Source organism: Cebus imitator, unplaced genomic scaffold (assembly GCF_001604975.1).
Source record: "Cebus imitator isolate Cc_AM_T3 unplaced genomic scaffold, Cebus_imitator-1.0 Scaffold276, whole genome shotgun sequence".
NCBI classification, from domain to species: Eukaryota; Metazoa; Chordata; class Mammalia; order Primates; family Cebidae; genus Cebus; species Cebus imitator.
In genome coordinates, this window is record NW_016107591.1 from 372,975 (window position 1) to 381,604 (window position 8,630).

General features: G+C 33.5%; 1 protein-coding gene across 1 annotated transcript in view; it reads right to left on the bottom strand.

Moving 5' to 3' along the window:
• LOC108284334 (cadherin-10) overlaps positions 1-8,084 on the bottom strand; it is a 163,419-nt gene extending 155,335 nt beyond the window's left edge. The window contains exon 1 of the mRNA XM_017501015.2: positions 7,701-8,084. The gene's annotated coding sequence lies outside the window, so the exon portion shown is untranslated. The remainder of the gene's footprint in view (positions 1-7,700) is intronic.
• Between the last annotated feature and the right edge of the window lie 546 nt (positions 8,085-8,630).

Genomic DNA, 8,630 nt, shown 5'->3' on the forward strand with positions numbered 1-8,630 from the left:
AATGCATTCTCAGGATATGGCTGAAGAAATCTCAGGCTATACAAAAATGTATCTCGAACCAAACTGCTAACTCTGATATTTTCTTTAGTGATGTGGTATGGCTATAAATACAACAATGCAGCTTTAAAAATATAGATAAAGTGAGATCCTTGTATTAGTCACTTTAAAAGCACCTAGTAGTTATCTTTCTTGTAGTTATCAAAGCTGGAATATAACAAGTCATGTGACTATTCATTCAATGGCTCACAATAGCAGAGGCTTTTGTTGGTTAGTTTCTCTCTCTCTCTTCCCAAGTTTGTATTTCTGGATGCTTGCACAGTGTCTGGCTTATGGTAGGCATTTAAATAATACTTGGCAAAAGAAGGGATGAAAGAACGGATGAATGAAATTCTAGTGAGGGGTTTCTTCGGCAGTATATCTATTGGAAGATGAAAACTTGACTGTGTTAGGAGGAGGAACACATGACTGCCCAATCATGTTCTACAATCTAATTTTACTATTTCATAAAAATGGAAACATGTAGAACATAACTATTGACATTCCTATTGTAAATTATATGATATTTAATTGTGACTATCTCACATTAGAACTAGCCTCTTCTTAAGGACAAAATTTGTACTAAATTCATCCTTATATCTCCACGTGTGACAGAAGGAAATGCCTCACAGTAACTTCCCCCAAAATGAGTGAAATTAATTAGGAGCTAAAGAAAAACTGAGCAAATTATAGTATAGATACCAGGTTATCAGTTAAATTGATCATGGAAACTGCAAAATAAAAAGTGTAACTAACACATGTAAAAGAGTAAATAGCAGCATATAATAGCCTAAAATCAGAAGACAGTTATTTAATGATTGTGAATTTTGAAATCATAGTACTGAACCCCTAAGTACTATCAAAGATTTCAAATTTCCATGAGAGTGTTTCTGGGAACTGTGATTCCTACGCAAAGTTTCATTTTGCTTCAGTGAAGGACAAGGCTCGCCTCATCCACGCTTTTTCCTTCTTAGACCTCCCTAGCAACAGGCTTGATCTAGCCTCTACCTATGAAGTGAAGTGATTAATTTCTTTGCTCTGAAGTCAAGATCATGGTTGCCATCATTTGTCTATGTTCACATCTCCACTGGGCCAGATTTCAGATTCATACTCTATCATGATGGCTAATCTAACTCCAAGGGGCGGAGGTGGGAATCATTAGGAAAGAAAATATTTTTCTCAATTTAGGCTTTAGGATTTAAAATCTTAGATTTAATTTCATTCCTGTCATTTTTTTAAGTGTTGATGGCAGTACTTATGTCTATTCTCAAGTCAGTGAAGGTTTATAAATTAATTTTTAAAATATTATGTAGAGCTATCTACTATTAACTGCTGCAATTAGGATGTATATTTTGAAAGATAGTACCTAGAAGAGAAGAAAATCTCAGAAAAAGTAGAGTTCTCCTTTATCATTTTCAATTGCATATAGCCAGTGGCGGGAGGGATGGGGAATCACTTTAGTGTAGAAATTCTGTAGAAAACTTCTACTCTTCACTCAGCAGTTAAAGAAAAAAAAAAAAAAGGAAAAAGAGATAAAGTGACAGTGCCTCTAAGTCTATGCCTGTGCTTAGGATTCATTTTTTAACTAATCTCTAAAAGAATAACTAAAGTCTTGGTTGAGGGGGTAGATAAATAAAGATTTTCTGTAAGTTCCTACTCATGGGGAAATATTCAAATTTAGGAAGCTAAATGCAGACAGAATAAATCTGCACCTTGCTGGTTTTCACTCTTCAGGGACTACATATTGAAAAATCACTCTGGTGACAAAATATGGTTCAAGACTACAGAGCAAGAATAACCCCCAACGTATACTGTTTTAAGAAGAAGTCAAAAAAGAAAAGAAAAAAATATGATAGATGGCTAAGCTAATAGTCATTGGATATTCAGTTTCTTATTTGATGTAATAAGTTGACATATATTTTACGCCAATAGCTTCTTTTCTTCAGGTCATCACTAAAGCAAATCAATACCACATTGTTGGTTTTGAAAGTACGTAATTCATGTTTTTTTTTATCTTATTAGCAATAGATTTAAACCACTTGAGTTAGAAGTATAAAAATTTTAATGTTTTGGTTTATTTCAGGAAAATAATTTTAATAAAACAATTGATAAATATACTTTATAGGTTGAAGAATTACATGGGTATACAAAACTTGTCAAATTCCTCAGGTAGTTCAAATATTTTCAAATCTACCAAAAAATAAGCCTATGAATTTAAAATTTACCTTTAGAAGTCAAATTATTTGGAAACATTATGGTGCTTCATTTATATTTGATGTTTGCTTCAATAATTATGAAAATATTCATAAATTCAGAAATCCCAGAATTTACATGGATTCAAGGAAGTTATTTGACCTAATTTTATTGAGAGTGGAGCTATATTTTTAAGAAAGGAGAAAAATTTACATTTTAAAAGCTTACATTAATATGATGTACAAAATTTACTCCAAATATTCCAATTACTGGGACAAACGTATTGGTTGCCTTTCATCTATCCAGATTTCAACATTAATTCATGCATTTATACATATTAAATTAACCACGGAGAGAATTCCCAGAGTAACTCAAGGTGGAATATTTACTGTATTCAGTTTATTGATTATTTCATTTTGTCACACATGATGCCTAACTTGATTATTGTTACAGTTTCTGTTTCCAGAATTTCCAACTGGAAACAAAAGCAATGGTAGTTCTTTACTCCACAATCTCTAGAACAGTCATTTGCTCATTATATACCGGTTTTTATTTTTAGATTACAAACTGGTAATATTTGCTTCTTGCAGCAAAGAAGAATCAACATGTCTAGTGAAACAGTGCTTTCTAGAAACATGTAATTCATGTTTATTTTAAAAATTCTGTCAAACCATTTCAATATCCTCTCACAGTAAATCAATAAAGATTCCAAATCAATAACTTATGCATTGAGCATAATAATTTATGTCTCTGCATTCTACATTCTGATAATTTGGAGAAATCATTTCAATAATAAATGCTGAATTCCCATACTTGGCTTGCTAGTGCAGTAAACCACACTGGTGCCAATTTCAACTCCTTAGAAGCCTCACAGTTACAAAATTTGTAAGAGTTGCTTTCATTTAAATGAATAGATTCTAGCCAACTGAACTGTCATACACTTTGTGCTATAATGCAAAGGATAATGTAATAAATGTAAAGTATAATGTGGCAGATGATAGAATACTGGCCATAAAAATCACAAGATTTACAGAAATATAACTTTACAATAGGATAATATTTTTTAAAAGCACATGGGAAATGTATTCGAAGTGTTTTATAATTGTTTTAAATGAGGAAGGAGAGAAAAGGAAAAAAGAGAAAGAGATGGAAATAAATACAGGTTTACAGAAAGAGAGATGGGGTGGAAGAGAGAGAGAGAGATGACCTGAGAAATTTATGGGGATCAGCATGGCTCTGAAGTGTTTAGACATGTCATTTAATGCTGATTTCCTATTGTGAAGCAATATTGTATTATATCTTATAGTCTATTGTTTAATTCTGTCCTGAAGCTTGAAGTGTCATTTAACTTTAATTTATATCACTGCATCATATAAAGTTGTTGAATCAAGGCGGCTTTCTTGAACAAAAAGACTGAATATTGAAATCACATGATTTGGTAAAGTGCGTATAATGTTTCTGACAAACTCTCTAAGGATATGAATCCCTTTACTGAAAGGGATTTTTATGTGAAGGCATTTCAACCTCCCACAGGCAGGCATTATTTTGAAGGAATGGTACATTTTATTTCCTAAAATGATGTAAAATGTGATTTTATTTTATTCCTTCCTACTCAGTTTGCAGCTTTCCCTTTCTTTAGGTCCAACTCCACTACGGTTAATGTTTAACAAATGTCTCTTAGTCATATAGCATATAGGGCATCATATACATTGCAAGAAAGAAATAGGAAAAAAATATAAAGAAACTGATGAAAATAAAGTACTTTCATTCTTAAAAAAATCAAAAGTTACTTTTTTGTAAGAAGTTGCATTGATAATAGAGTTAAGCAAAAGTTGTATTAAAATTTTTTAAACCTGTCAGATTATTTCAACTTATCATTGTTAATATTTCATTAAGAATAAAACATTCCCAGAAATCTGCAAATGTAATGTGATGGGTCTTATATTTTGACAATATGTCTAGAGTTAGTTCAACTGAGTGGTGACAAAAAGGTATGAGAAAAGCAAAATAGCCTTATATGCTTTAGGTGCCCTTCTGTTCAAGAAAGACAGGACAACTGGATTGCAAAAGGGCTCAAGGGCTCATGCTACAATGTTAAGTGAGGTGAGACTGCTCTACAGTCAGAAAAGAAGAGGGCAGAGGCGACCCAGAGCTGATATTGTTATCTTAGAAAACAGGCATTGCTTGGTAATTGTTTGAAATTGTCTCTTGTTCTTATGCATGAGAAAAAAATCTCTAATTTTGAAGGTTGACCTTATTGGGGTAAATGCAGAAAATCATATGAATGCTCTGTGAATATCATCCCAAGGTTTTAACTAGAAAAAAAAGAGAAAGACTTTTTAAAATTTAGGACTTGTATTTTTTCTGTATATTTCAGATTATTTAATTATGGCAAAACAATATCTTTTTGTGAAACCATTGGTCTGTATAAGCGTCAAGAAAAAAAATTAGATTTGTCTGTGTTAACTTTCAGTTTGTCAAATATGCGTCTCTAGTGTCATTCCAAGTACTCTTCTTTTTACTGCTTAAAATATCATAATAGGGGCCATATATTGTATTTAGTATAATGCTTAATCAATTTTACCATTGGCCAGTATAAGTCTAAAAAAGATGAGAAAATTTTTCTTGCTATTTGGTTTTTTATTTCAATCTATTCCAGACATAATTGTTAAACAGAAAAAGGTTAGCAAATTGTCTCCTTTGAAACTCTTTCCTAGATAATATGTTGGGTTAATCAAAAGTAGAGTTTTCCAACATAGACCTGAAATTTGGAGCATAAAATTACTGATGATTGGCATAAATATTTTTTATGTTTTTCTATTTATAATTTCAGTATTTTACAAGTATTTCTAATATGACAACAGTAATAGAATGTAATTTGCATAATAGAAATAAGAATATATTGTGGCTAATGCTTTTAATGCCCAAGGCCTCCACTAGAGGTAGTAGGGTTTACATCACTGATTTATATTAATTGCTTACTATGAAACACTATTACTGATAATAACACTTAACAAAAATATGGTTCACTTTGCTGCTGAATCAGCATCATCAGCACCAATACTGTTCTTGTGCTGCAGCCTAGTGGAATGATTTGGTATAAAAATGACATATTCCAGTAAGACGTGTTATCACTTGCTGCAAAGTAGGTTAAGAAACACAGGAAATCAGTCATAAGCACAGAAATCCCCCAGATAGTATATACTTTGCCTCAGTTATTTGCTTATATAGAAAATTAAGTAAAGGTCAAGAAATTCACCCTACACGATTTTTTTTTTACAGGATTTTATACAGGATTCACGTATTTTGGAATTAACCTTTCCAGTTTCAAATAGTCTATTTTTCAACAAGAAAAAAAAAAAAAATACCTCTTTCAGATAAACTAACTTTGTAAATAATGTGTCAGAAATATTACCCTAAACTAAAATCAATTTTTTATATATTTTTTTCTTTTTTAAAGAAAACCCCAGTGTGAGTAAAAATCTGACAATGAAATATTAAATTGATTACCTGTGTGGTACTGTTCTTATCAATAAATAGTTTCCATAAACATCAAGGAACATCTCCTAAGGCATTAATCAGGTACCAAACAATTTAACCATTGACTTCACACATACCCGTATATAGGTGGATGCTCATAGAGTTTACATTCCCTTTTCCCATTTCCCAGAGATTCGGATTTTGTTTGTTTGCTTTTTTGCCCCAAACCTCTAAGTGTATAGAATTCTGTTCTTTGATTGGAGTCAGGGAAGGCATATGAATTCACCAGGGAAGTCAATTTGTTAGCATCAAGTATTTGAAACCCAAGAAGTATCTGAGTTAATGAAAGCAGACATTGACTCATACTTTAATAACACAGCCAAAAAAAAAAAAAAAAAGTGAAAGAAGCATTTCTTTATATTTTTAACATCAGAATGGGTTTGTATCTGATGTATCCCTAAGGCACAGATCCACACTGTTTATATTTGTGGACTCTCCATTCGCCTCACCACATCCCTCCCCAAATAAACCATTACTTCCTTATGCATTGCACATTGAATACATATGTGCCACATTTAGTACCCTAGGGGGAGCGGGGGTCAGATTTTCCATGCAACTTAGCATTTACCTATGTTTCTAGGACATAACCTCTTCCTTCTTCTTCATCACTTTAACTAAAAATGAACATACGGCTCTGTCAATGACATAATGTTTTCATGAAAGTTCTACTAATTAAAAATCCTCACCATACCAGACCTAAAAAATGAGCACACTCTTGCCAAGTGTTATTCACCACAGAGAAGCTCTTGTAGCTACGTTTTAAAGGAGATAGAGAGGGGGATGGTGTGGAGGGAGAAAGTCTAACATATGCATTGAAGTATAACAGTTGTCAACATCAGAAGGATAGATTATTTTTAATATAGATCCTTAAAGAAAAAAAAAAGAGGAGAAAAAATAATGTATCTCCAAAGAGCTGAGAAGTAATGGATATGCAGTTTTGGATAATAGAGGCTTTTACTGGAATGAAGGACCACAATTATAGGAAACAGATCTGTTTTTTCAAAACAAAAATGCACATCAAAAGACGATGTGCATTTTTAAAACAATGTTTGTCTTTGTACCTGTAGACTCCCCTTTTTTTATTAATAAGAAGATAGTAGGTTTTTATTGTAGTGGCATAAAAACAATTTCAGACTACTGCTTTTGCCCATACTTACAGTGCTATCAATAGTTACTTGTTGGGGACGTGCATTTATACTTGCAATATGCTGCATTAATTTAACACCACATAAAATATGGATTTTATTGCAGCAGAAACAATAAATGCTGCAACTGCTGACTACATGCATTTACTCTTCCTCTCTTTCCTCTCCCCCCCATACTTCTGACTCAGATATACAATTGAAAATAAGAATTCTGCCTATTCCATTTCTGATGAATGTCAATCTACTGTATTTATGTAGATGCTTAGTGACCATTGACAGTTTCAAGGAACCTGTCTTCTGCCTGTCATTTCTCTTTCTATTGAATGTGCAATGAACTATGACTATGAATAAGTGCAGAGTGAATCCATTCATATGGAATGCAAAGTAATGTTAGATGTTAGAGTTCACAGCAATAACGTTATCTCTTCAACTGATTTTTAAAATAAAGACGAACAAGTCTGAGCATGACAAATTACACTTTGTAACATATTTTTTAGCATTTGCTCCAAGTGAATGAATTCACAAACTCTAATATCATGACCCACTGCTGAGTATCATATATAATTTATCCAGCTTTACATTGCCTATATAGATATTCGAAGCAGTTGTTTCTAGAATTAAATATAGAGAGTTGCATGCTTATTTGGCTCCTAAAGATAATTATTTTGAAATAATTGCTGAACACAAAAACAAACATTTCTCTCCTCCCTTTCTCCCCTACCCCCCAAGTGGAAGAAAATAAAATATCTTAAGGGAGTTAAAAGAAAAGAGGGGAAGTCTTCCTACCTTTTTCAACGGCTTCTGGATAATGGAAGTTGGTTCCAGCCAAAATAACCCCGGAGAAATTGTCACTATGTCCCTTTTTTGTTTGTTTTCGGCTGTTATTTTCTAGCACTGATTCTACTTCAATCTAACTCAACCTCTTTCTCAGCATCACTTTTAACTCTGGACAGCAGGGAACCGAAGAAAACGGGGGCGAGCTCTCTCTCTCTGATTGGCTTTCATTCAGTGCTTCTGATTAAGGGGAAAGGAAAAAAAAAAAAAAAGGAAAGGGGGAGAAAAGCTCTTCCTCACACGGAGAGAAAGGTTCTGCTGATAGAGCCACAGCACTCGCCATGGGAAGGTTAGAGACTGGGGAAGTGCTGGCTTCTGCGAGCACACAGCGATTTGCAAGTGAATGCGAGGGGAGGGCGCATCCGAGAGGAGGGCTTTGCTTGAAAGGCATCCCCTCCCCCGCAGGGCAGAAAGACTCTCTGTTTCAAGGCTAAGGTAATCAGCCCAATCTAATCCGCCTGTGTCCGTAACACAATCTCAGGAACAGGACTGCTTCTTGCATTTTTTTTTTTTTTTTTTTAAAACAGATAGTTCTTCTGGCATGTATATTCCTGCACCATCCTCCCACCAGACTACCGAAATCCAAGAATGATCGGAGCGCCAAGTCAAATTGCAACCAGATCTGACATGTTACCAGAGTGATTTTTGTGTGTGTGTGTGGTGGTTTTAAGTGTTTATGTCATTTTTTGCTTTCAGGGAACTTTGTCGGCTTGATTTTCCAAATCCCTTCTCTTGTTGCTTATTGTCAAAGGAGTGCATACCGCGCTCCTCCTTTTGGAATGTCCGCGAGCCAGTCTTCTCTGCCTTATCTTTGCATTTTCATACTTTATAGATAAAATATTTTATTAAAAATGTAAATATATAATTACTGGTAAAATATTT